Below are 25,206 nucleotides of genomic sequence, written 5' to 3'. Positions count from 1 at the left end.
TCCCTTCTTCATCAACTAACTCACCGGTTGTGTCACTTAATGTTCCATGTTGGCATATCCCAGCTTGTAGGGTCCAGAAACACCCCGTACAACAGAACTGTCTGTAATGATGAGAATATTCCTTATCCCATATGGTAGGCACTAACCAAATGCACTTAATATGTATTTCAGATGTGGTTAGTAAACTTTAGGGATGGATTTTTTAGTTTATTTTTAGTCTAAGCGAATTAGATTTGAAAAACCACTCAGCTGTGAGTGCCATCTTTGGAAGCACAGGTCTAATAAATTATTACCAAGTGTGAGCTTTGAGTTTGTCAAAGCCAGCATATTCAGTTTTGTTTAGAGGATTCAGAGCTTTATAGGCCTGTAGTCATGGTCTCAACTTCTAGTCCATTGTTTCTTCCACTGAAACTTGAAGACATTTAAAAATGATATTTTTTTAAAATTTTAGTATTTTATTGTAGGATGATTTAGTCAGGGCCCTGCTTGTATGTACAAAAACATTGTGACAGGAAATAAATTTTTAATTGCAGTGTGTGTTTCATCTCATATTTACTTTAAATTTTAAATTACCTAAAGTCTTATATTAAAATATATGTGCTAGAGACAAGAAATTTGAAAGAATAACAGTCTTGCTCTGTGTGTTTCTTTGTCTTAATTCTTCTCTCCCAAGAGAGAGAATTATGTATCTTTTTTATGTATTCCAATACACTTAGATATTTAGATTTCTGTTTTTTACTTATCTGAAAGGTAGGCAACGTTTCCATCTTCTGGTTTATTTTTCAACTCCCCGGGTTCCACGAATTCAGTCTAAATAAAATATAAACATTTTTTTTCAGTGTGTCTTTTTCACTTTGTTGGTGGTATTGGCCATAGAAATGAAAAATTCCCATGTTAAAAGCTGAGCCCATATTTCATTGCTTCTGTTTTTTTTTTTTAAGATTTATTTATATTACAAAGTCAGATACACAGAGAGGAGGAGAGACAGGGAGGAAGGTCTTCCATCCGATGATTCACTCCCCAAGTGAGCCGCAACGGGCCAGTGCGCGCCAATCCGATGCCGGGAACCAGGAACCTCTTCTGGGTCTCCCACGCGGGTGCAGGGTCCCAAATCTTTGGGCCGTCCTCAACTGCTTTCCCAGGCCACAAGCAGGGAGCTGGATGGGAAGTGGAGCTGTGCCCATATGGGATCCCGGGGCGTTCAAAGTGAGGACTTTAGCCACTAGGCCACGCCGCTGGGCCCATAGCTTCTGGTTTTGAATCATGATTTGAAAGACTTTCCTCATCCTCAGACTACAAAAATTATTTCATTTTGTATGGAGTATCTCCTAAAAGAATAAGGAATGATTCACATACGGTTTATTAAACAATGTGCCTTTTCTCCACTTATCTGAGACTCCAATTTTATCACATACAAAATTTCAGATTATGGTTGCATTTGTATGTTACTCTTTAGTCTGTTCTGTAGAATCCCACTCTTGCCGGTAGCACTTGTTTTAGGACTGTTCTGTCATTGCATTTACTGTCATTGCATTTACCATCAGATTCAACTTCAGGAGCTATGAGAATGATGTTAGGGTTTTCACGGGCTTATTATTATGTTAACTGAATTATTTCAGTCTTATACTAACAAGAGCCTTACTCTTTGATAGAGCTTCTTTCTCCTTGTCTTTTTTTTTTTATTAATTATTTTGCATTATGTTACAGTTTCATAGGCTCTGGGAATCCCCCCCACGCCCCTCCCCCCTGGTGGCTTCCTCCACCTTGACGCAGTATTACAGTTCAAATTCAATCAAGATTCTTTCCTTGTAAACATATACCAAGTATAAAGTCCAGCTATTTATTGTCTAGATGGGTTGAACAGTCTCTGGGGGAGACCATTTCTGGTCCGTTGTTAGAGCTGGCAGAATATCATCCCATTCAACCAAGAGTCCCGACATAACATCAACAGCAATTTGCAACATTATGGAATTGACACGGTTGTGAGTAACCAGTGTGTTACAAAAAAAAAAAAAAAAAAAAAAAAAAAAAAGAAAGCAAGTTCTTAACTACAACCTATGATTAGCCCATTGACATTTCAGTTTTAGTTTTATATACAGAACCGGCTGCTATATACCTTAAAATGGCTATAAGGTACCATTCAGCTGTCTCGTGTCTATTTCATTTTAGTATTTAGCCATTTGTTGTGTTGAAGTATAATTTTGCTGATCTTGGCAGAGTTTAGGGTAATCTAGACTGACTTATAACTCTAACAAGACATTTGTCGACAATTAAGGTGCTGAACATTTTTTTGTTTGTTTGTTTGTTTTTTTGGGGGGGTGTGCAGGGAAATCCCCAACACCATGGTGAGGAATGACTAATCTTTGTGTCCCACCCAGCGAGGCATGAGCCAATCCACGCCAGCTCTTTCCTGTCAGATTCCAGGCTCTACGTTTTGTTGTTTGTCTATTTATTTTAGGTTTTTTTAGTTTATATGATTGTTTGTTTGCTATGAGGGGTTTTCGGAGCGATCCCGATGATCATTGCGAGAGAGGGTGGGGGTCCAGAGGTGGAGCCAGGCTCGGACCAGAGAAAGCTCTCCTCCCTGGTCCCGATTGTCTTTTATTCACAGTTTGCTGCTAGTTCTGTCTTTTGTGGAACTTCTTGTGACCTCTATTATGATTTGCTTGCAATCTGCATTTGTATGAGTGAAAGCAAATGTGCTCATTAAAAGAACAAAGTGTTAAATGGTTATAGGTTTAAAATTGAGCTACAAATAAGTGGAATCTCTTTTCTTCGTTGCTGCTTGTGCTGTGTGTGGGCTTCTCTTTACAAAGGAGAAGGTGTTGTTTTACATATTGGGCAGTTGTATTAGTCAGGAATTCTCCTTTGGAAAAAGACAGTAATGTCAAACCATGTAAAATTATTGCTCACCTGCTGGGAAATGAGTCAAGCAGATTGTTTTGTGTGCCCAACTAAGAGACCTTTCCCTTCTCTCATTTTGTGCAAATTGTTTTATGTCTCAAATAGCCCACTGTCATTTTTGAAATTATTAATGCTCAAATTATATTTTATATTCCAATCAGTTCGAAAATGAAAACAAGAAATGTGTTTGAGGAAAGATGGATCTGTTACAATGTCTTAGAAAATAGAAATTCTTGTTCAAACACCTAGAGTTTCACCTTAGCTCTGCCTACATCAAGTCATTTTCATTCATTATGCTCAGGTCTTCTAGTAGTAAACACTGGTTGGCACTCTGGAAAGGGGGCGGGGAGAAAGAAACCAGGAGCCACCAGATGGGAGCAAATTCCCAAGGCCAGTGTGAAGAATGGTCTGGAACAACAGAATTGTTTTGTGGAGGAACCTTCCCAAGGCAAATGTTCAGAGTGTCCCTGCAGCATAGCAAATGAGCACATACTGTGTTCATGCTGGAAGGGACAAATGACTGTGCAAATGGAGTAATAAACAATTTAAGGAAATATATGTGGCCTAAATTTAGTAGCAAGGTGATGAGTGAAATGACTTGCTCCAATTTGCAACAGTTCTGCTGCAAATGGAATGACAAAGTCGGCCAGTAAACCCTAATCACAGAATACAGCAAATACATCAGTGGAGACGGCTCAAGTGCAGGCTATTTAAACACAATAAATCATCTGTGAAGAAGGGAAAGGTCAAATATGATACGTTCTCATATTCTCTGTCAGTGTCTGCCCGTCTCTTTCTGGGTGTGAATTAAATGGAAACATTAAAATTCTTTGCTAGACAGGAAAATTTAGCACATAAAGTAATGCAGTTTTCTTCATACACAGCTAAGCCTGACTACACCCCACCTGAGCCCTGTCTTGACCTTTCTTGTTTGCCTTATGGAATAATTCGGATAGTTTGTAGCAAATAGGAGGTCCTACTCTGAATTCACACTATTTAGTTTTGCTTGGTACTTGGTATATCATCCTCTGCTGCAATAGTATGACAGATAGTTTTTGGTCCACTTCTTGGGTGGAAAAGGATGACTACACACAACTCATACACACATACACAGTACACATGTATACTCACACATTCTCATAGCTCCTCTTTGACATTGCTACAGTGGGCGTTCTTCAATAATCCAATATATGCAGATCATCTGATGAGTTGTATCACCCTGCTTGGATGCTGTATAGAAGGGAATAAGTAGAAAACACTGCAAACCTTTGTAAAGAGGCATATATTTATTCTTCACCTGCATCTGTGCATGTATCTTTCAGGTTGGACCCATGTTTTATCCATATTTTGTCATTGGAATTTATTCATGTATTCACTCTGGCATGTATATTTGAAATATACCAAAATGTATCTGTATAGGGAATATACTTAGGACACTGCTACTCATGTGGGAGACCTGGATGGAGCTGCTGGCTCCTGGATTCAGCCTGGTCCAAACTTGGGTGTTACGACTATTTAAAGAGTAAACTAGAAAATGGAACTCTGTCTCTGTCTCTCTTTCTATGTCATTCTCCCTTTCAAATAAAATAAAACTTTATAAATAATAAAGGAATACCAACTTACTATACATGAGAATATATGGTTTAGGTTAAGTTTTTTAAAAAATAGAATATTCCAAAGAAGCATAATAGGATTCTGGGCATTCATCCCTTAATTTCAGATATAAGGATGATATTTTACCTCATTAGGTAGGTTAATTTCTTATCTAAATAAATCATACTGGGACTGTTGTTTACCATGGAAAGTAAGATGCTGTTTAAGAAATCTACATAGGCTCTATTCCTGGTTCCAACTTTTTTTCTCCAGCTTCCTATTAATGCAGCCCATAGCAATCCATGGTGGTAGCTCAAGCAGTTGAATTCTTGTCATACACATGGAAACATGGATTGGGTTCTCTGCCTAAGCCTGATTCCTGGCACCCAGGCCTAATGGTTTCAGAGCCCAAGGGAATGATCCAACAGAGGTAAGCTCTCTGTCTTCCAGTCTTATAAATACACATTTATGTAAAAGTAAATAACCCAGAGATGCATACACACCCATCCAAACATCCAAACTTCAAATGGTTCAAGGAATGCAATGCCTTCCTACATCTTTTCACAGTTGCAACATTTAGGGAGTATCTCACATCCAGGTATTATCAGGACAACAGAGGACTTCAGAGGTCAACATCTTCTCTGATTTTTAACACAGGATGCTTCTCTCTGTCCCCCAACAGTCAATTCATTGGGATTCCCAATAATTGCAAGACACAGGGTGGAGCTTTTGGCACTTTACTTTACCCAGTCTTCCTTACTTTATCCCGAATCTGAATTATGCTTCTGCTATTTGAAAATCCTAGCTTGTTAGTCCTTCTGATTTCATTGACATTTCACGGATTGGAAAGTCTTGGGTGATCCAAACACAGGTGAATAAATCATTGGCTAGTAGTAGTAGAAGATTCTCATTTCTTCCAACTGTTGGACAAGGGCAATTATTTGCTATAGTTTACCTTTTTATTTAGCTTCTCAACATGAGTGACTCTTTCATCAAATCACCTGAACACAGGAAACTGCTCATACATTGTACATTTTCTGTTTTATATTTTCTTCAAATGAACTTATTTTAGATCAGGGGTTCTTTATTTGCTGTTACTATAACTAAATGCCTGTTTTTACCTTTGGATTTAAAGTAATATTCAATGAACTGATTTGACAGGATCATTTCAGTAAACCTAATGTGGCCATTTTTTATTCATAAATCCTCCTATTTTATTTATGGGACTTTAGGTTTGTGGACATGAAACTCCATGTATTCCAACACTATGAGATTGTAAACCCTTGTTGGAGACATGGGCTATCAGATTTCACCTGACTACCCATTTCCTCACACATCCATGTCTGAACATTATTACTCTCAGTGATCCTTGTTTGTTGATTGTATTAGCTAGATTGAGTGCATCTCAATGCCACAGAAACATATTTTATTTCACCATGATTTCTAGGTCAGTAGCTGATATTCAATAGAAACTTCATAGATGGGCTTAAACATATAAGCCTTTTTTATCTTAAAAATGAATATATGAGTTAGTGAATTTTTTGATGTTTAGTTTTTTCTTCAAATTTTCAGGAAACTTTTACCCTCTACTGATATACAAATATTTCCCTTAAATGATTCTTTTACCAAAACCCTAGATATTATGCTTTGCCAGATCATGAGAAATGGCTTCAAAATAGAAAATTGCAAGGGTTGAAATAATCTGTAAATGGTGCATGTCAAGTCAGATATATGGCAAATTATTAAGGTGGCCTTTTTTTCTGAAGCATTTGGAATTAGAATTTGGTTACCGAAGGTTCCTTCTAGAGGCCAGTGTTACGACTCAGCTAGTTCAAGCTGCTTGGAATGCTGACATTCCAGAAGGTGCCAGTGTGAGTCCTAGCTATTTTACTTCTGATCCAGCTCCCTCTGTTGTGTGTAGAAAAGCAGCAGATGGCTGAAGGATGTGGGCCTCTGCTACCTGTGTGAATGAGTGTTCCAGGCTCTTAACACTGCCTAGCTCAGTTCCAGCCTTTACGGCATGAACCAGAGGATGGAAGATCTCTGTCTCTTCCTTTGCTTTTCAAATAAATAAAGAAATAAAAAACAAGAATACCTCTGTTCTGGCTACTATAACAATAACTGAAAAAAAAACAAAGAAGCAAAACACTCTTATGTTAATTGGAAGAAATCTTACAGTTAATGTTTGTCCCACTAATTTTCATTTACAGGAATGCCCTGGTGTGATTACTCACCAACAACAGTGGTAGCAGTTTTATAATCATAGGTGGTGGTGCCTGCAGAGAATGAAGTTGTACTGTCAGTGGTTCATACTCCTTTCACAATCCACTCTTTTTTTTTTTTTTTTTTTTTTTTTTTGTAGTCCACTCTTACAGTTCTGGTGGCTTGCTCTTTCAGCTCGAGCTGAGCTCCAAGATATGTGGTGTTACTAAACATATGACCTGCTGTTTCTCTGATGGTCAGATAATCTGATGAGAAATTAATACTCATCACTTCCTCTAATGAGGAATTTCCTGTATTTCCTGTAAGAGGTTGGCTCTTCCAATAGAGAAAATTATCTTTTCCTTGTGTTTCAAGATCACTAGGGCATCATGCTTTTTTGTATGTGAGGCTGCTTCATCCTCACTCTGATTTAGTTCTGTGGTATTTGGGCAAATAGTAGCCTTACTGATGTTACATTCAAGTTGCAAATCTCATTGTGAGTATAGCATGTATTAAGTAATGCTTTAAAATCATTTATTCCTAACCTCCGTCCTGCTTCTTCATCTTGCATTGATGCTCCTGTGTGAAGTATCTGGTTTTAAGCCTTCATTACAAAGGGAAACTTTTGTCTCGTATGTGTATGTGTGTGTGTGAATGGCCTATAAAAAACAGGTTTGAATTTTAGTTTCATAACTTTTTGTAGATTATTGTCAGTGTGGTAGACATGCTCTTTTGTAAAACCAATCCAACACTAAAACTTCATATTTTAGATCATTCACAGAAATAAGAAATGTCAGCAGCCACTGATGTATAGTAAGTGAAATAATTTTATAAGTAACAATTTGTTGAAGACTGAAGAACCATATATGGTTGATAGCTATGGTATTTACAAGCAAGACTACTTAGACACTAACAACAAAGGAGCCTGCTCTGTGGTACAGGGTTGGAAACAGGAAAGCAGGGTCCAATCTGTGCATCTGGCCACAGGTCTCAGTTTGTTCTCCTGCAGCATGCTGCTCAGAGGTGTTAGGAGACCTGGGTGCTAAGCTGGCTCCCGTAGTACTGTTTTAGAAACCTGTCTCAAACCGAGGGAAATGTTGCATGGCTAAAGCTTCAGTGACAGCCTCCTGTCATCTCCCCACTGCATGTGATGGCAGATCTCTGATGTTGCCTACTGTTTGGTTAAAAAGATGGCAGATTGTTCTCCCCATCTGCTTCCTTTATTATGTGATGCCCATTCTTATTTTGTCACGACGTGTAAGCTTATGGAACTCAGTTGGCAGGTGATGAATGTAGGATTTTCTTGCTCAAAGAGGAGGAAATCCATAGAAAAAGACTCCAAAGAGCTTCCTGAATCAAATTAATCTAGAATGATCTTACTTGCATCGTTACTATTTTTCTTATATTGCTTTGAGCTTCAGTTTACTCATGGGTAAGTGGACATAATAAAGCTTATTTCAAAATTGTGTGGTAAGAATTAAGTGATAAAAAATCTACAAAAGTATTTCAGTAAGATTTGATACAGTCCAAGAACTTCATGAATATATTTTTCATTTTTCCTTTCTTAAGAGGCTTTTGGAGAGAAAATGGAGCAAAAGTTGTAAGAATCTCAGAACAGGTTAGAATGAGCCAACTTTCTCTGAATTCTCCCCTTACCTCTTTTTCAAAATCTTTTTCTTCAGGGACTGCTTTTTATTTTAAGGCTGTATAAAATCACTGAACTCCTGTTCTGTTAGATGCTTTTTTTTAAAAAATCACAGCAGCAGTCTCCATGGCTGTGAAGAAAATTTCTCCCTTAAGGGTGCTTTTCAAAACATTTGTGCTTGGAAAAGCAAGGTAGGAATGGAGGGGTAGGGGCAGGAGGTGAAAGAAAAAATAGTCCCATTTACCGGGTCACACTACAGATTCCCGCAGTGACCAACCCTGGAACAAGCTAAAGATGAGAGAACTCAGTCCAGTTCTCCAACATGGGTGATAAGGGCCCAATTATTTGAGCCATCCCTTGTTGCTTCCCAGAGTTCATTTATACATGGGATTGGTAGAAGAGCTTGGAGTTGGTCTAAAGCACTGTGATATGGGATGTTACATCTTAACCAGGGTCTTAATTGCTAGTCCAAAGATCCATCCTGAGATTAGTTTTATATATTTGTGTGTGTGGACCAAGCCGAAATGAGGATCGGTAATTTTATCCAGGTCCCCGTGTGTGTAGCACAGGGACTGAGCACTTGGGCCATCTGCTGCTGCTGTCCCAGGTGTGTTAACAGGAGCTGGATTGAAAGTGGAGCTTCCAGAATGCAAATAAGCACATTGTGGGAGCTGCTTTAGCTTCTGTGGCACAATACTATCCCTATCCTGAGGCATTAAAAAATATTTCCCAGTTCTTATTTTTTGCCTCACTTTTTAATTTTTATTAATATAAAGCATATGGGTTTGATGTGTGTAATTCATACAATTGTAAGGTAATCATTCCTCCTTTCTCTTGCTGAATAGTTCTCCTTTTTTTCTCTAATTTTTGCAAAAGCATAATTTCAGTCTACTTTTTTTTTTTTTGCGTGGACACAAGTTTTATTTCTTTGGGATAAATGTCCAGTCTACTTTTTAATTACAATGATCTGTTTCTTCTGTGAAAGGAATCCTCATTATATATTGTGTTGCTTTCTTTATAGTCATTACAATTCAGTGCATCCCAACTTCAGTGGTTGAATTACATATTTCTAAAATTTGGAGTAAGTTTTTGAAAGTAGTTGCAGCTTGATTTTGAAAGAAAGAGAAAATGCAGCATTAGATTGTGCTAGATCAGCGGAGGTGAATAGATGATGAGCTTAGAAGACTGCTGTGTTTTGTTTTTATTTCCTTCTTTGCCAGGAAAGTCACTTTGCTTCTAATTAGAAGATTAGAATCTCTCTAATTGCATTCTGACCAAAGACTTTTGGGGTTCCACGAGGGCAAGTCACCATATGTTGCGACTGAACAAATACTTCCGAGATGTAACACTGTTTTTATACTGAAACTGATGTTTATGAAGGAGAAAAGATGAAGACTTAAATATACCTTTTTTATTGTCTTAAGGTCAGACTTTTTTCCCTCAGGATAAATTTTACATGCAATAATATACATTAAATTTATTTTTGCTGAAGAGACCTCAGGACATCATGTATTTTTTACAGCAGATTCTAGATGAGGCAAACCACCCTTGACTCTCGTTGCAAAGAATATTTCATGCTCATCAAAAATGCCCAGGATCAAGTATTGTTATCCAGGACAAAGAGTCCCAGAGATGTCCTCAGAGAAGATGGTAGCTGAGAAAGTTAAGCTCAGGATGGCTAAGTAGGATGAATGACCTTTCAGCAAAACTCTAAAAACAGGTAATTTGAGTTTGCTTTGTAACTTTCCGATATGAAGTTGCTCAAAATGAGAAAGATCAGCATAAAAACTCAGTAAAAATTTTGTCTTATTCCTTGGGTATTATCAATCCTGAAGTTTAATGACAAAATAATAAAATTCCCTTATGTCTATATTCAGACTTAGTTGTAAAGGCAGTGTGGGAGAGTTTGTTAGTAATCATATTCCTAATATTTATATTCTGGTTTCTACTAAAGACTCCCTTAGTTTTATATAATGTTGTTTTGGAAGATGTTCATATTAAATTCATAACATTCTCATTTAACAGGTCTTTGTTAATACCAATGTGTGCCAAACATTCTGCTGGGTGTTCCTTTAGACTCCCAAGAAAACTTGGATTTCAGTTTGGGACTATTGCAGTTCATTTGGTAATAGAGAAATTATGTTTTAGAATAGCTAGAATGTAAACTAGCATGAAATGTGTTCTAAGGGAAATGTTATAATGCTAAAGGGATTCTGATGCAGTAAACTCTGCCTTCTCTTTACCCCATCATCCTTGCCACTCTCTGAAAAGTCCACACCAGGGCCCAGTGTGGTAGCCTAGTAGCTAGAGTCCTCACCTTGCATGAGCCAGGATACCATATGGGCACAGATTCATATCCTGGTTACCCACTTCCCATCCAGCTACTTGTTTGTGGCCTGGGAATGCAGTAAAGAATGGTCCAAAGTCTTGGGACCCCGCACCGGCATGGGAAACTGGGAAGAAGCTCCTGGCTTTGAATTGGCTCAGCCCTGACCCTTGTGGCTACTTGGGGAATGAACCAGCAGATGGAAGATCTTTCTCTATGCCTGTCTTTCTCTCTAGAGATCTGACTTTCCAACGAAAATAAATAAATCTTAAAAAGAAAATAGTCCACATCAGTGCTGTTTCCCTAGATGGAAAAAAATGGAGCAGTATACATTAGAATCAGTGACTGAGTCAGTTCCGTATATTTCCTTGTTCTGTAAATATTTGTTGACTTCTTGCTTTTGCAGTGCAAGGTGGTCAAGGTAGATGAGTAGTACTCATTTCAATAAGTTTCTAGCAACAAATATAGGGAAGCTTCTGTGTTTTGCAATGAAATCCTGAAACAAATGAACTCACTGTGTTCTATTCTTTTACATGAATCTTAGATGAGTTGTTCTACGTAAAGGTAGCAATAAGAGATTCTAAAATTGGAAATCATCTGTGTGATTACATTGCTGAATTGCCCTTTTATTTCTTTTTATGAATATAAGTATGAAATTTGACTTATTACTAAGGTACTTTCTTTTGATGTTAATACCACCTATGTAGCTTTGGAGACAATTTTAAACTTGTGCCAACCGATATATTGTGTATTATTTTCAACCAGGTAGCACATTACGTGTTCTACATTTCCCTAGGTCTTCTAAACATGTACAACAGAGCCAAATCCAGAGGTTTTCTTCCATGTTCTGGAATTTTGTAACCAATTAACCCAGTTTCATTTGTGCAACAAATATCTGTTAGGCTGATAATCATAACTGCTGTCATTTCAAGAGTGTTGGAATGAGACATGAAGGGTTTTGTATATTAGTTTCATGGTGGTGTATAGAATGGCATGGCTCTTGCTCTCATAGGCACTCAGCCTCCAGCTGGAGTAGGGAACTGACTAATCTTTTGTGTCATTCAGCAAGAAAAGGAGTCATCCTTGAATTTATCATATCTTTTCGCAGTCTGCTGCTTTTTATCATCTCTGGCTATCAGGATTTTTATACTTTCAGCAGACTGCAGAAATGTTCTCAGTTCAGAAAATAAAAATTCTACCCATGTCTGTGAAATCTATTAATATGTAGCACCATGTTAGTTGTGCTCATCACTCACTGTTTCCTATGTTTGGGAACCTCTTGTATCTTTATAAGCTCATACTTGGCCTTTCAAACTCAAATGAAGTCTTGAACATTGTTATATCTTGCAGATATCAAGCGTGATTCCTTTTTAAATGAAGAATGACTATAGACCTTTTCTTTCCTAGAAGGATGAAGAATTTTTGGAAAGAGTAAATAAAGATCCTCACACACTGTTAACTGCTCAGATTTGGGGATATCAGAGAGTGGTACTGTGCCTCTCCATTTATTAGGCTCCAGGCTCATCGCACTTGCAGGATTATTTGGTGAGACTCAAGATAGAGAGTTTTAAACTTTGTAAACACAAAAGAGTATGGAGAAATACTTCGTTATTAATATGGGTTGGAATCTGTAATTCATGAATTTTTCAGATTAGGATAATAAAATAGCAAGTATTCCTCATTCATTTACAGGCTCAGCCATTTTTTCTGGAAAATATTTCAGATCCTAAGTATTAAACTTTTAGAGAGTCTGATGATGCATAACTACATGACTGCCCCCAAAATTCAATTAATTATATTGAAGATACAAGAGTGCCTAAAAGTCTTTTTTTTTCCGTCTCCCATAGGAAAGTCCATGTGATTGCCTAATTTTTCCATTCCATAAAACTCCATGCAATTAGGATTCTTTACCCTTTGTGTTCATCAGATTGATTGTGAAGTGAATCAGGCAGTGCTGTTCACATAGTAAATATATTTCCTTGACTAGATTTAGGGTTACAGTCTTATAATGTGACTAATGCACAAGCCCTTTTTAAGAATTTATTTATTTATGGTACAGTTCCACAGGCTCAGGGATTTTCCCTCTTTACGTCTTTTTCCTCTTTTCCTTTTAAAACAGACTCTACAAGGATGCAGGGCAGGGAAGCAGTGATATGGCTAGTGCCCATTTCATGCCAAACATGGCACTTGTGAACTTTTCACACATAATCTCATTTAGAAAATAGGCCTCTATGTCACAGCCGAAGAAAACAGAGTTGAGTTAAGCCACTTGCCTTTAGATTATGTGGCTTGTAACTAGCAAGTTCGAGCTCAAACTTAGTTTCAAACCTTCAGTTAGGATCTCTTATGCAGACATGTACATATATGTTAATTAATTGTGCTTATATAAATCTATGGAAGTTTCGGATCAAGATATAATGAGAAGAACATCTTTACATTGTGGTTTTTAGGAGAGAAGAAGGATAAACTCATGTTTTTAAAAACTGTTTTGTTTCAAAAGTGTTAGATGAGAAAGAGAGGTGGGGAGGGAGAATCTTCATCCACTGCTTCACTCCCAAGATGGCTGCAACGGCCAGTGCTGGGCCAGTCCAAAGTCAGGAGCTTCATCCACAGCTTCATCCAGGTCACGTGGGTGGTAGCAGCCCAAACATTGAGGCATTCTCTACTGCTTTTCTTAGGGTATTAGCAGGGAATTAGAATGGAGGTGGAGCAGCCAGAACTTTAACTGGTGCCCATATGGGATGGTGGCATTGCCTGTGGCAGCTTGGACCAGTTGTGTCATAATGCTGGCCTAAAGATGGACTTATTTCACACAGCACACACTAAATTCACCTGAAGTCTCTGATTTGAATGAATAGCTCATTCTTTGTCATTTATAGTGAAATAACTGTTGCCCAGTAGACGGATATCGAGTAGTATTTTATCCATTTCTCTGATTGTATCTGTTTTAATGAGAAGCCCTCAGTAGCCATGAGGTCCCATAAGTAATACACATTAACTGTGTTGCTTGTAAGTCTGAATCAGAATGTACTTCTGTAGGTATATTTGTGCTTTGAATTTCTTATCTCGAAGGAATCTTGCAGGGGAAAATTACAGATTAATATCTTAAATTTTGAAGACAATAAAGTAAAATGAAGCTTTATAATAACATTTCTAATAAAAGTATGAGTATAGAATTGTTGAGTTTCTGCTCTCACCTGATGATTTTTCCTTCCCCAAACAGATGTCTTTATCCAGATGTATTTCTCTGTAGTTTTGCCAATGCTGGTCCGTGTTTTAGCTCTTGTTTGTGTGTACTCAGCCTTCTGGTCATGCTTGCCTCACTCCTTACCCAGGACTGCCTAGGGGAATCCTTTTGGAGTCTGTTCCTCCTTTGTGGCTGTGGTGATGGCGATTGTGATCTGCTTTTTTTCTCCTCTGTGATAGGTCTTCCTCCCGGCATCATTTGCATTGTCAAAGAAAGTCTACCTTGCTAACCTTTGCTATGTCCCTCCTTTCCTGTTATATCAATTGAGAGTTGGCATCTGCCCATTCCATCTAGCTAAATGGCTTTCTAAAGAACTAGCCTACAACCTCTGTTTTGAAAATAAGACCCTTGCTTCTTTTACTTGTGTTGCTGCCCCTCCTTTTGCTTGCTATTGGCTTCCTAGTAGAAGCCACTGTACTCATGTTGGTGATTGCACACTCATTGCTACATTATAAATGAGACCTGAGTGTTTCAAAAAATCAAAAGATCTGGACTCAAAGGTGAGAATATGTAGATTCAGGTTCTCAGAATTAGTAGTATGTTAACAAAGGAGCAGAAATATGCCCAATTTTCTCTTTGCTGCTAATTATACATGATTTTTCTCTTTTTATTAAGCCAAGAGAATTAAAAAATGTGTGATGGTATTCTGGAAGTATCCTTAATCGCAAAGGAAATATTTAAGTGTCTTTTGGGGAAAATGTGTTTCCATTTTCTATGGCTATTATAAATGTAAAAATTGGACATCATCTGTTAAAATGATTATGTGAGTTTTCTATGCTTGGCTGGTGAAAGATAATGTGTCTGGAAATATTTGAAATTTTTAAAAATTATAAATCATATCCTCTGTGTTTTTTGGATATGATCAGAAATGTCAAATTTAGAAGATATGAAAGATAAATTTTTCTTATTTTTATTTGAAATTAAAATTGCCAAAATATGTAAAGAAAAGGCTCATGCTGTTAATAAGGATATCAGAAAATATATGACCTTTGTATCTACTCTATCAAGCACCATGAATCTATGGAGTCTGGAAACTTCAGACATGAAATCACACTCATATTCCCTGGCTGTTCTTCCTGCATCCGCCATTATCACCTCGGTCTTGCTTCCTAGCATAATGGAAGTGTACCCACTTTTGTGAATCTGCTAGTTGCCCTGATGATTTGTTGTAAATGTGTCTCTTACCTGCCACATCTGAAGTTCATTGATAAAAGACTGATACCCTTGGAGAGACGTATTATAAGGGGCACCTGAAGAACTAAAATTATGTCTTAAATCACAAATTGTTTTTATAAACAGTTTGCTTTATTGAAATGAATAACATAACTATTGAAGAACACAGTAGCTGTTGCACAAAGTGAGGTGATACCCGCATCTCATCCTGTACTCTGAACTAGGGAAAGAAAAGTGTTTAGAATCCATTGTAAGTTCTGCTAAAGCAAGATGGTTCATTGCCACCAGCTGAACTTCCTTGGGTTGATCTTTGCTCTTTTTTTTTTTTTTTTTTTACTAATTACATTGTATTATGTGACACAGTTTCATAGGCTCTGGGATTCACCCAACCCCGCCCCTTACCCTCTCCCCATGGTGGATTCCTCCATCTTGTTGCAGTATTACAGATCAAATTCAGTTGCGAATCTTTCATTGCAAGCATACACCAAGCAAAGAGTCCAGCATCTAATTGTCCAGATAAATTCAGTGGTTTCTTGGGGAGATCATCTCTGGTCTGAAGGCAAAGCTGGCAGAATATCATCCTGATCAATAAAAAGCCCCAACATAACATCAACGACAATTTACAACATTATGGAATTAATTGTCATGGTGTTGAGTAACCAATATGTTATAAGATGCAAGTTCTCAACCACATCCTGTGACTACTTTATTGACCTTTTGATTTTAGTTTATATATAACCAGCTTCTATACACCTTAAAATGGCTATAGGGCATTATTCAGCTCTCTTGTGTCTATCCTCGTTTTAGTATTTAGCAGTCTATAGTGTTGAGGCATAATTTTGCTGAACCTGGCAGATTTTAGGATAATCTAAACTGGCTTGTAACTCTAGCAAGGCATATGTCAACAGTTGAGGTGTAGAACTATTTTAGGAGGGGTGTGCAGAGAATTCTTCCATTCCCCAGTGAGGAGTATCTAATATCTGTGTCCTACCTAGTAAGTAAGGTATATGTGAATCCACGCTGACTGTTTTCTGTCTGGTTCTAAGTTTTCCTTATTGTTCTCTGTCTATTCTGATTGTGTGTGTGTGTGTGTGTGTGTGTGTGTGTGTGTGTGTGTGTGTGTTTGTTTTTGAGGAGGGGGCTCTGGAGCGACCCTGATGGTCATTGCCAGAGAGGATAGGGATCCAAAGTTGGAACTAAGTAAGGACCAGAGAAAGCTCCTCTCCCGAGTCCCGAGTCCTGAGTCCCGAAGGAAGTTTGCTGTTCTTCTGTGTCTACGGACCGCTCAGGGCTCCTAGTTGTTATTCCAATGACCTTGGGTCCTGTGAGGAAGGATTTGGGCTTCTTCCATCCCATGTGGTAGATCCCAACGGGGGTGGGTGACCTCAGAGTCCTCGGCCTCCAAAGGCACTCCAATTCCCAGTGGTCTCTTTGGCAGTTGGAATTTAGTCCTTGGTGCCTGAACTGATAGCCCTTCTTATAGATCCAGGGGTCTCCAGAGTTGGGATACAAGCCTCCTCCTGTCCACCTGCTCCACTCTGGGGTCCCCCCAGCTCTGTGCATATGACCTCCTGTAAAGAGGTTGTCAGGATCGCTCTTGACTCCCCCTATATGTCTTTGTAGTTTTACTATTGTCTAATGCTGATTCGAATCTGTTGTCTATGTGTTACCTGTTTTGTTCCTGATAGGTTATACTTCATATCATCCTCACATACTCTAAGGAGATGGAATACTTCTCTGCCCTCCCGCCCCATTACCGAATAGCATAGGGTCTTAAAAATATGTTTTACAATTCTTTGACATAGGTCATAAGCAGTCTGACTCACATTGGCTGTTGGTTCATTGGTTACATCACAATATCATTGCATTTGATACAGGCTATCTGAGGTTGAAATAATATTACAATTTACAGGTACTATTTTTCAGATTGACATCATTTTATCTTAAATTAAGGTAAACATGTTTGGATGTGAGGGCGATCTGGCTGCGACATCTGTCACCCCATTGATAGCCAGGGTTGATTTGGCTGATCTGGCTGGCTAGGCGGGTGTCCCCTTCCTCCCTCACCATTCCATGTGTGTCCCTCCTGAAGCTGCACACTCAGTCGAAGAGGACAACCATCCCAGCTAGAGGAGGACTGGTCTTCCATCAAGGGTATACGAGTAGCTGTGCTCCCCTGCTAGAACCTCCAAACAAGCTCTCAAGATCTTCGCTCTTTCAATGCGTCTACTTTGGGATAACATCTTGTTTCTTCAGTAACATGGAACTTGGAAAATCCAGGTTTCATTTTTATCTTTGGCTGTTTCACATGCTAGTTAGTCAAAGGTTGGTTTTGGACAATGGGCCAACATGTTTGTTTTTAGTTTTCTCCCAGCTTAATACTTAAAAACAGAAATAGTACCTGACTACCAAGACTGTCAGTATGAAGACAATATATTCAGCTAGACTGGAGGGGTTGGAGACTTTTCTGAGGATGACATGATTTGCCATGCTTTTGAAGAGATATAAATAGAAGAGCCTTCCACCCAATTTATTTATAATAAAAGCAGCATTGGATAAGAGGGACTTTGTTACATAGGCTTGAAAGGATGAGAGAGCAGAGCCAAAGACAGTCCTGATTTGGCTTTGACTTGGCTTTGTGGTATAGGTTCATGATAGATTCTACCAGGATTAGTCAATCTGAAATCCTATAACTGCTACTGTATCAGTGTTAGCGTCTAAAGTCAAAACTACATGGAATGATGTTTGGAATTGTGAAAATACTCATAATGCTGATGGTGTAGAACAGTCCAGACTAGGAGAGTTCTTTTGTGCAGCAAGAGTTCTGTGAATCAGAATTAGATCAAGAAGAGGTTGCATGGTGGGCATTTAGTCGTAAAAATATAAATCTGTTACCTAATGATTGCTGTGAGTCACATTTCAAACCTATTAGATGTACCGTTTAACAGGGCGACATATGCCTATTATTTTTTAGCATGAAAAGCAATTGCCATATGTTCAGTAGTTATTGAATTGTGACTAGCAGGTGTGCTTCACCATAATAATAATGACAATAACAGTATCCTCCGTTCCAACCCTACAAATAGAAGTGGGAAAAAAATGTTGATGTGTTATATTATAGGAATGTATAAAGCCAGTACAAGTGGTGTAAAGCAAAGATCTGTTTCAATAGCTGGAGTTCAGTTTTTTCCCCTCCTTCATTTAGATAATTGTTTGAATTTCATTTTGTTGCACCCACACCAACCCAGTAACTTTTCAACTCACTTAATGCTTATGTTTCTGTGTAATTATGGAGGGGGCTCTGAAAGTTTCACAAATGCTTTTACATATTTGATTACTTGACCCTTATAGCAACTGTGTTGAGTGGGAAGAAGGGAAACATCATGCCCTGTCTTTTTTGGCTGAGATTTAAAGAGGTTAAGTGTTTTGACTCCACACAAATAGATCTGTTAAATTTTCTCTGACAAAGCTGCCAACTTTGCAGCTACTAAGGCAACCACATAAATAGAATGTTACGTGTATTTCACTGTCATTATGTTGTGGCCAAAGGTTAAGGACAGGAAGCAGATACACATGGGTGAAGGACTGTGCTACTGAGGGAACACTTAAAACATGTAGCAAGCAGGGTCCAGAAAATAGTTCCCTCTGCTCTAACCTGGTCACTGAACATTGAGTGGTCTTCAATGCCCATGTTCAGGGAAGATCAGATCTATGGCAGTCACATAAAATATTATGCGCTGATGACACCAATTGTTTTACATACTTAATAGGATGCTGTATTTACTAACTGACACAAAGTCACACATAGTTCCACAGTGGATGGCAGGTTAAAAAAAATGCAGTAGTTTTTTCCCAGGTGGAACTTCAACTCATTGTATATAGTGTTTGGGTTTGTTTGTTTTAAGAAGCAGCAAAACCAAATTTCCCTTCAATTCCCCCAGGTGTATTTTCTTGTCATACAGTGGGCATTGCAATTGCTGCAGTGCAGTCACCTAGAAGTGTGGAGTGCTCTTTGGATCTGAAGACAAGCTGAGCAGCAGGAAGTGCAGGCAATACTTAGGTTTAACAGAAAACTGAAATAGGAATCTGAGACCCTAGGCCCTCTTTATTTTTTTCTTTCCATGATGAGTAAATGTTTTATTTTTGTTTAATATTTTATTTATTTGAAAGATAGTACAGAGAGAAAGGGAGAGAGAGATCTTCCATCTACTGGTTCATTCCTACACATGGCCCTAATGGCTGGGGCTCTGCCAGGTGGAAGCCAGGATCATTTTTGAGGTTTCCCTATTGGTGACAAGGACCCAAGGACTTGGACCATTGACCACAGCTTGCACAGATTCATTAGTAGAGTGCTGGATCAGAAGTGGAGCAGCTGGGACTTGAACCAGTGCATGTATGAGATGCAGGCACTGCAATAGGTGATTAACCTGTGCCATGGCATCAGTCCTGGGCAAAAATTTTTCAGATCATCTTTGTAAAAAGTCTGGACTCAAAGTGACTTATCATGATATTGTGGTCTGGTACTTCTGCTGTTTATCTGGTCATAAGTTCAGCTGATATCATCATGACTTTTCTAAGAATATTCTCTGCGTTTGGTCTATGAGGAGATGAGGCAAAATGGCAGCAGTTTGTTATTGGACTTAGCATTTCCTGTTCTGAATGGAGTCCAGGTGGTCACATTAAATAAGGTCATCCTGGAGTTGTTTCATCTCTTGTTTGGGTTTGGAGCATAAATAACCTTGAAATTGTGCTTGAAGGAAAAGTAGTCCTTGAAAATCTTATGCATTTACATAAGAATTTTCTGTGGTAATTGAACACAGGTAGTAGTTATTTGTGTATTGTTGAGAAATAGTTTTGAGACATTACCTTGAATTGTCTCTTGTGTAGATACCAAGGAAAGTTTGGAATGAGGAGCAAGGAAATGTTTATTTGTATATTTGTTCTTAGATAAAATCTTGCATTACATTCTGAACAGTATTTGCAGAACTCAGGTTTGATTATTTTCTCAGAGATAAGCATTCTGGGTGGGCTGATATTAGGTTGGCAGCATATATAGCATTAACTTTCATGTTTGATATTTGTACCCTTTCTTGTAAACTATTTTCTCTGAGGCAAAAAGTCACTGGTTTTGAACTTAACTTGATTAGGGTGACTAAATGATAAACCTAAACACATGCTTTAGCCCTACCTTGACTTTTTAATGACTTTTCCATTTAAATTGGTTTTGGAGATTGATTTGCCCTTTACAAACAATATCCGCATTTAGAATAATTTTTGTCTGTGCTGTAACTGAATATGCTGTCTTAGAGAATGACTTCAAATATGCAGCCCTCACAGAGATATAAAAACTGCTGAGGGGCTGCTAGAAATGGCAGCCCTGATAACAAGAGTGCTGATGAGGCTTTTCCATGAGGCTACAAATGGAAAGAGTTCCCTAAGAGTAAATTTAGTAATGATTTGCCTTGGTTTGCAGGCACCATGTGTTGTAAGAGGGTGACACATTATTTATTGTAATAGGCTTCTTCCAACTTCATGAATATACCCATGTCAGAGTAGCCAGCACATTGTGATCTAACAGACTTGCCTGGATTGTCACTGAATTGCAGATACCTTGAGTAGAAAATGTTTGTGTTTTACCTTTGTATTTCCTATTTTCCATATATTATAAGCGTTAGGCAAAGTTGGTAATGCAGGCATGGAAATAGACAGGTTATTTAAATTGGTGTGTCTGAAGGATCCTTGATGCTATCTAGTCCAGAGTTTCAATTGATAATTGAGAAAACCAAGGACTGGAGTATATGGTTGTTTCTATTTGTTCATTGCTTGATTATTAACTCATACATACATTGTATTGTATATGGCACGTAACTGGTGCTGTACTTGTCACAGTGTGTCATACTGGATAAAGAATGGATGAAATCCATGATCCTGACCTCACAGGCTTATCCCTCAGTGTAGTAGCTAGTGATCAGTTAATCAGATAGGGAATGGCACTAAGAGAGGTGGTGGCCATGGAGTTTTGGCTTAATTGCTTGCATTGCTAATTAAGAATGTTAAGTACTGAGATTTGTGATAGCAGAGGGAGGAGGATGTGGCCTGATAGCCTGTGTATTTTCAAATGGCTGATGTTACTGAGTACCCTAGAGCTAGGGCCTGCAGCACCAGGGAAATTGGTCTCTTGGAAGGAAGGGGTAGCACTTTTTTTCCCTGACAGATTGAAAATGAAATGAGCTAGTTAGTTGCTGAAACCTCCTTTGAAACTCAGCCCTAACCAAGAAGATCCAGTGCATCAGAACAAGTGCATATCTGAAGTACAGAGAATTATACCACCAGTACAAAGCAAGGAGAATTTAGGTTAATGTTGAGCCAAACAGCGATATCTCTGTACCTTGCAGAGAGAAAGTTGAGTGTGGGTGTCTTTATACAGCTTGGGCTCTTCCTGCTTGATGTCACTCAGACATGGAGTTTTATTCCACTACCTGGTCACAAAGCTCATCACAATGGATAAACCTGGTCTCTGGTTTTGTCTGCAGTGTTTGTCCCAGCTCTCTTTCTCATCAAAGGCTCCATTTGAACCACTTCTCTAAGCCCCATATCTCTCCTCTCTATCTCCCAGCTGCCCCTGTAGGTCACTCCCTTTGAGGACCACATACTTCAGGACTGCCACACAATTCACCATGCTACAGTCTCCCTTGTATTTCTGACAGGCCTGTGGGAAGGGACTGGATCAAGGCACTTGAAAGGAGTTAATCATACTATTTGTATGAAATAATAATGGTAGTGATTCTTCAGATGTTGAACAGCAAGGTTGAGTGGCAAAAGCTAGGACTGGAAAAAATATGTTTATTTTTTTGTCAACTGTTGAATTCTGTTTGGGACTGAAGGGGAGGGACATAATTTATTGGCTGTCACTGGTTCATTTTAGGCAATGAAACAGAAATAGAATAAGGACTGATTAAAAACAAATGCTATTTATGTGGCTATGTTATACTTGGAGTTGAAACTTCTGCCAAAGTATGCTACAAATAAAATTTTTAGGGAGATTTATTTCTGTGTTTTATAAATATGAAATTTTTCTTTTCTGATGACAGTGCTGTTCTAGGAGAGCAAGTGTTTGCCACCAAGGTTAATTCACTGCTTGGTGTTCATCCCACGTCACAGTGTTTAGTTTGAGTCTCAGCTCCTCCACTTCTGGTCCAGTAGGAGGTAGGAGATGATGAGTGGTTTTGTCCCTGCTACCCATGTGGGATTTGCAGAGTGAGCTTCTGGCTTCCACCTGGCCTAGTTCTGGCTGTTCCAGACATTTGAGTGTGAGTGAGCTGATAGGTGAAAGGTCCCTGTCAATCTTTTTGTTTCTCTGCCTTTAAACACACACACACACACATGCATATTACATATTAGTATTCTTGGAGCTGTCACAGTGTTCAAGCAGTCTAGTTTTCTGTGGCACTGACATCCCATTTTGACCATGGCTCTATCCTAGCTGCTGTACTTGTGATCAAGCTCGCTGTAATGCCCTGGAAAAGCAGTAGAGGATGGCAAAAGACCTCGGCCTCTGTTACCAGCTGGGACACCCAGAAGAAGCTCTTGGCTTCCAGCTTTGAACCAGACCAGCTCTGGCTGCTGTAGCCATTTGGAGAATGTACTAGCAGATGGAAAATCTCTCTCTGTCTCTAGCTCTTTTAAGTAAAATAAGTAAATAAATAAATTTTTAAAGAAACTAATCTAATTATATGTAATAGTTGAAGAGTTGCTATAGCTCTAAAATTCAAGGAGTTCGTGGTAAATGCATGTTATGTAAAAAAAATTGATTTTAAAATGATTTTCATGAAAAACTTTATATTTTAATTTAATTTTTCACTAATTTTTGAAGTATTCTTTTGTAGTATTCTTTATGTATGCCTAGAAAATAACTTCAAAGTATTGCCTATTCCATCTTTTCAATTATAAAATGAAATGCTTTTCAAAGTATAGGATAAGTCGAGTTTTATGTTTCGTTTTTACTTATTGAATTGCTCAGGTAATGTGTTTTAGGAAGGTGCTTTTCCTAAAGGAACTTAGAAAAGCAGTTATTCAATAAAAAAGTAATTTTAGGGTCTTTTTTTTACATGTAGCAATTTGGGGATGTCAAGTTTTAGATGGCTAGTTTTAATTTGTTTGGCTGAGCTGACGTTTAAATCCAGTCCCAGTGTTACATGAGTTGACCCGGCCATTTACCATTCCTTTCTGTGTTGGAAATCAGGACACAGAACCCTGTCACTTAATAAGAAAGATGTTTCCCGCTTTGTTTCCTTTTAGTCAACCCAGAACTGCCTAGGGGTAAGACTGCTTCCTTTTCGAATGTGGTCAGCTATAAAGTGGAAATTGTATATATAAGCGTCGATGCCTCTTTTCTGTTAACCTTGGGAAAAGGTGATAGGAAGGTGTGAACAACGCTACTCACTGTTTAAGTGTACTTTTATTATTATTAATTTAGCTTACAGGTTGCATCTAACAAGTCACTTCTTGATTTGTACATTTCAAGGTCATTCTAATTTTTTCTTCCAAAATAATAATTTATCCTTCTGAAACTCTTTGTTAGATTTATGCCACGCTAGTTTCAATCTTGCTAATGATTTCTGTATCTGTCGTGAGTGGCTTAATCTGTTTATTTAAACTTACATCACATAAGGCCACATGATGCAAGATTGTCCCAGAGAAGGACTAATTTGTTCTTTTGGAAAATAAGAAATGTAATGTCAGCAGTCCAGCTATTGAATTGAAAATATTTACATATATTATTAAATATTAGATTGTTAGAAAATATCTAGTATAAATTAGATGGTGAAATTGACTGGTTTTACTGACTTCTATTCCTTTGGAGAATGACTGTGATTTTTATTTCTTTTTTGTTTTTAAAAATTTATTTATTTTTATTACAAAGTCAGATATACAGAGAGGAGGAGAGACGGAAAGGAAGATATTCCGTCCGATCATTCACTCCCCAAGTGACCCGCAATGGCCAGTGCTGTGCCAACCTGAAGCCGGGAACCAGGAACCTTTTCCGGGTCTCCCATGCGGGTGCGGGGTCCCAAAGGTTTGGGCCGTCCTCGACTGCTTTCCCAGGCCACAAGCAGGGAGTTGGATGGGAAGTAGAGCTTCCAGGATCAGAACCGGTGCCCATATCGGATCCTGGCATGTTAAGGGAGAGGACTTTAGCCACTAGGCCATGCCGCCTGGCCCGATTTTTATTTCTTACTTAAGAATTGTATTTCATCTGTCAAATGCAAAATTTTCTTTATTGTTTTTGGAAAGCTTTCCCAAGAATCTAGTTTTACCCTGATTCTTCAAAGGTTTCTTCTTACCTTTTTTTTTTTTTTTAATTTCTCTCTCTCTCTCTCTCTCTCTCTCACACACACACACACACACACACACACACACACACACACACACACAGTGTTATGGGGAGCAGGAAGAGAGTGCATGCAAATCTCACAATGGCCAGGACTGTGTAGACCAAGTCTGGGAGCCAGGAATGCAAACCACATCATCTCGTATCGATGAGAGGGACCCAATCACCTGCTGCCTCCCAGGGTCTGTGTTAGCAGAAGTTGGAATTAGAACAGACCTGGGACTTGCATTCAGGTACTCCAGTTTTGGATGCTGGTCTTTTAACTGCTAGGCCAAATGCTTGCTCTATACTAGATTTAAAATTCTTCAAGACTTAAAGTGGTAGAAAAGTAGAGAACTGATGTATAGATTTGATATCCATGTAATTATACATTTTTAAAAAGTCACAGAAGGTATTTAAAAGATAACATGATCAGTTGTTGGAGTTGTATGATGAGCTGCTCTTAAACTATATAAAAGGATTTTCATGGGCTCAGTATTTCAAGGTCAAGATGGTGCACTAGGAGTGATTGTTTTGTCACATCAGCCTATCAGTTCTCTGTGAATACTGCAACATACAGAGAAATGCATACAATTTTCAGGTCAACTTTTTTTTTTAAGATTTACTTATTTTTATTGAGAAGGCAGATAGACAGATCTTTTGTCTGCTGGTTTACTCTCCAAGTAGCTGCAGTGGCCATACCTGAGCCTCAGGAGCCAGGAGCTTCTGGCTTTCCCATATGGGTT

Source organism: Ochotona princeps, chromosome 11 (genome assembly GCF_030435755.1).
Source record: "Ochotona princeps isolate mOchPri1 chromosome 11, mOchPri1.hap1, whole genome shotgun sequence".
In the NCBI taxonomy this organism is placed as follows: domain Eukaryota; kingdom Metazoa; phylum Chordata; class Mammalia; order Lagomorpha; family Ochotonidae; genus Ochotona; species Ochotona princeps.
This window is presented reverse-complemented; position numbering follows the sequence as displayed.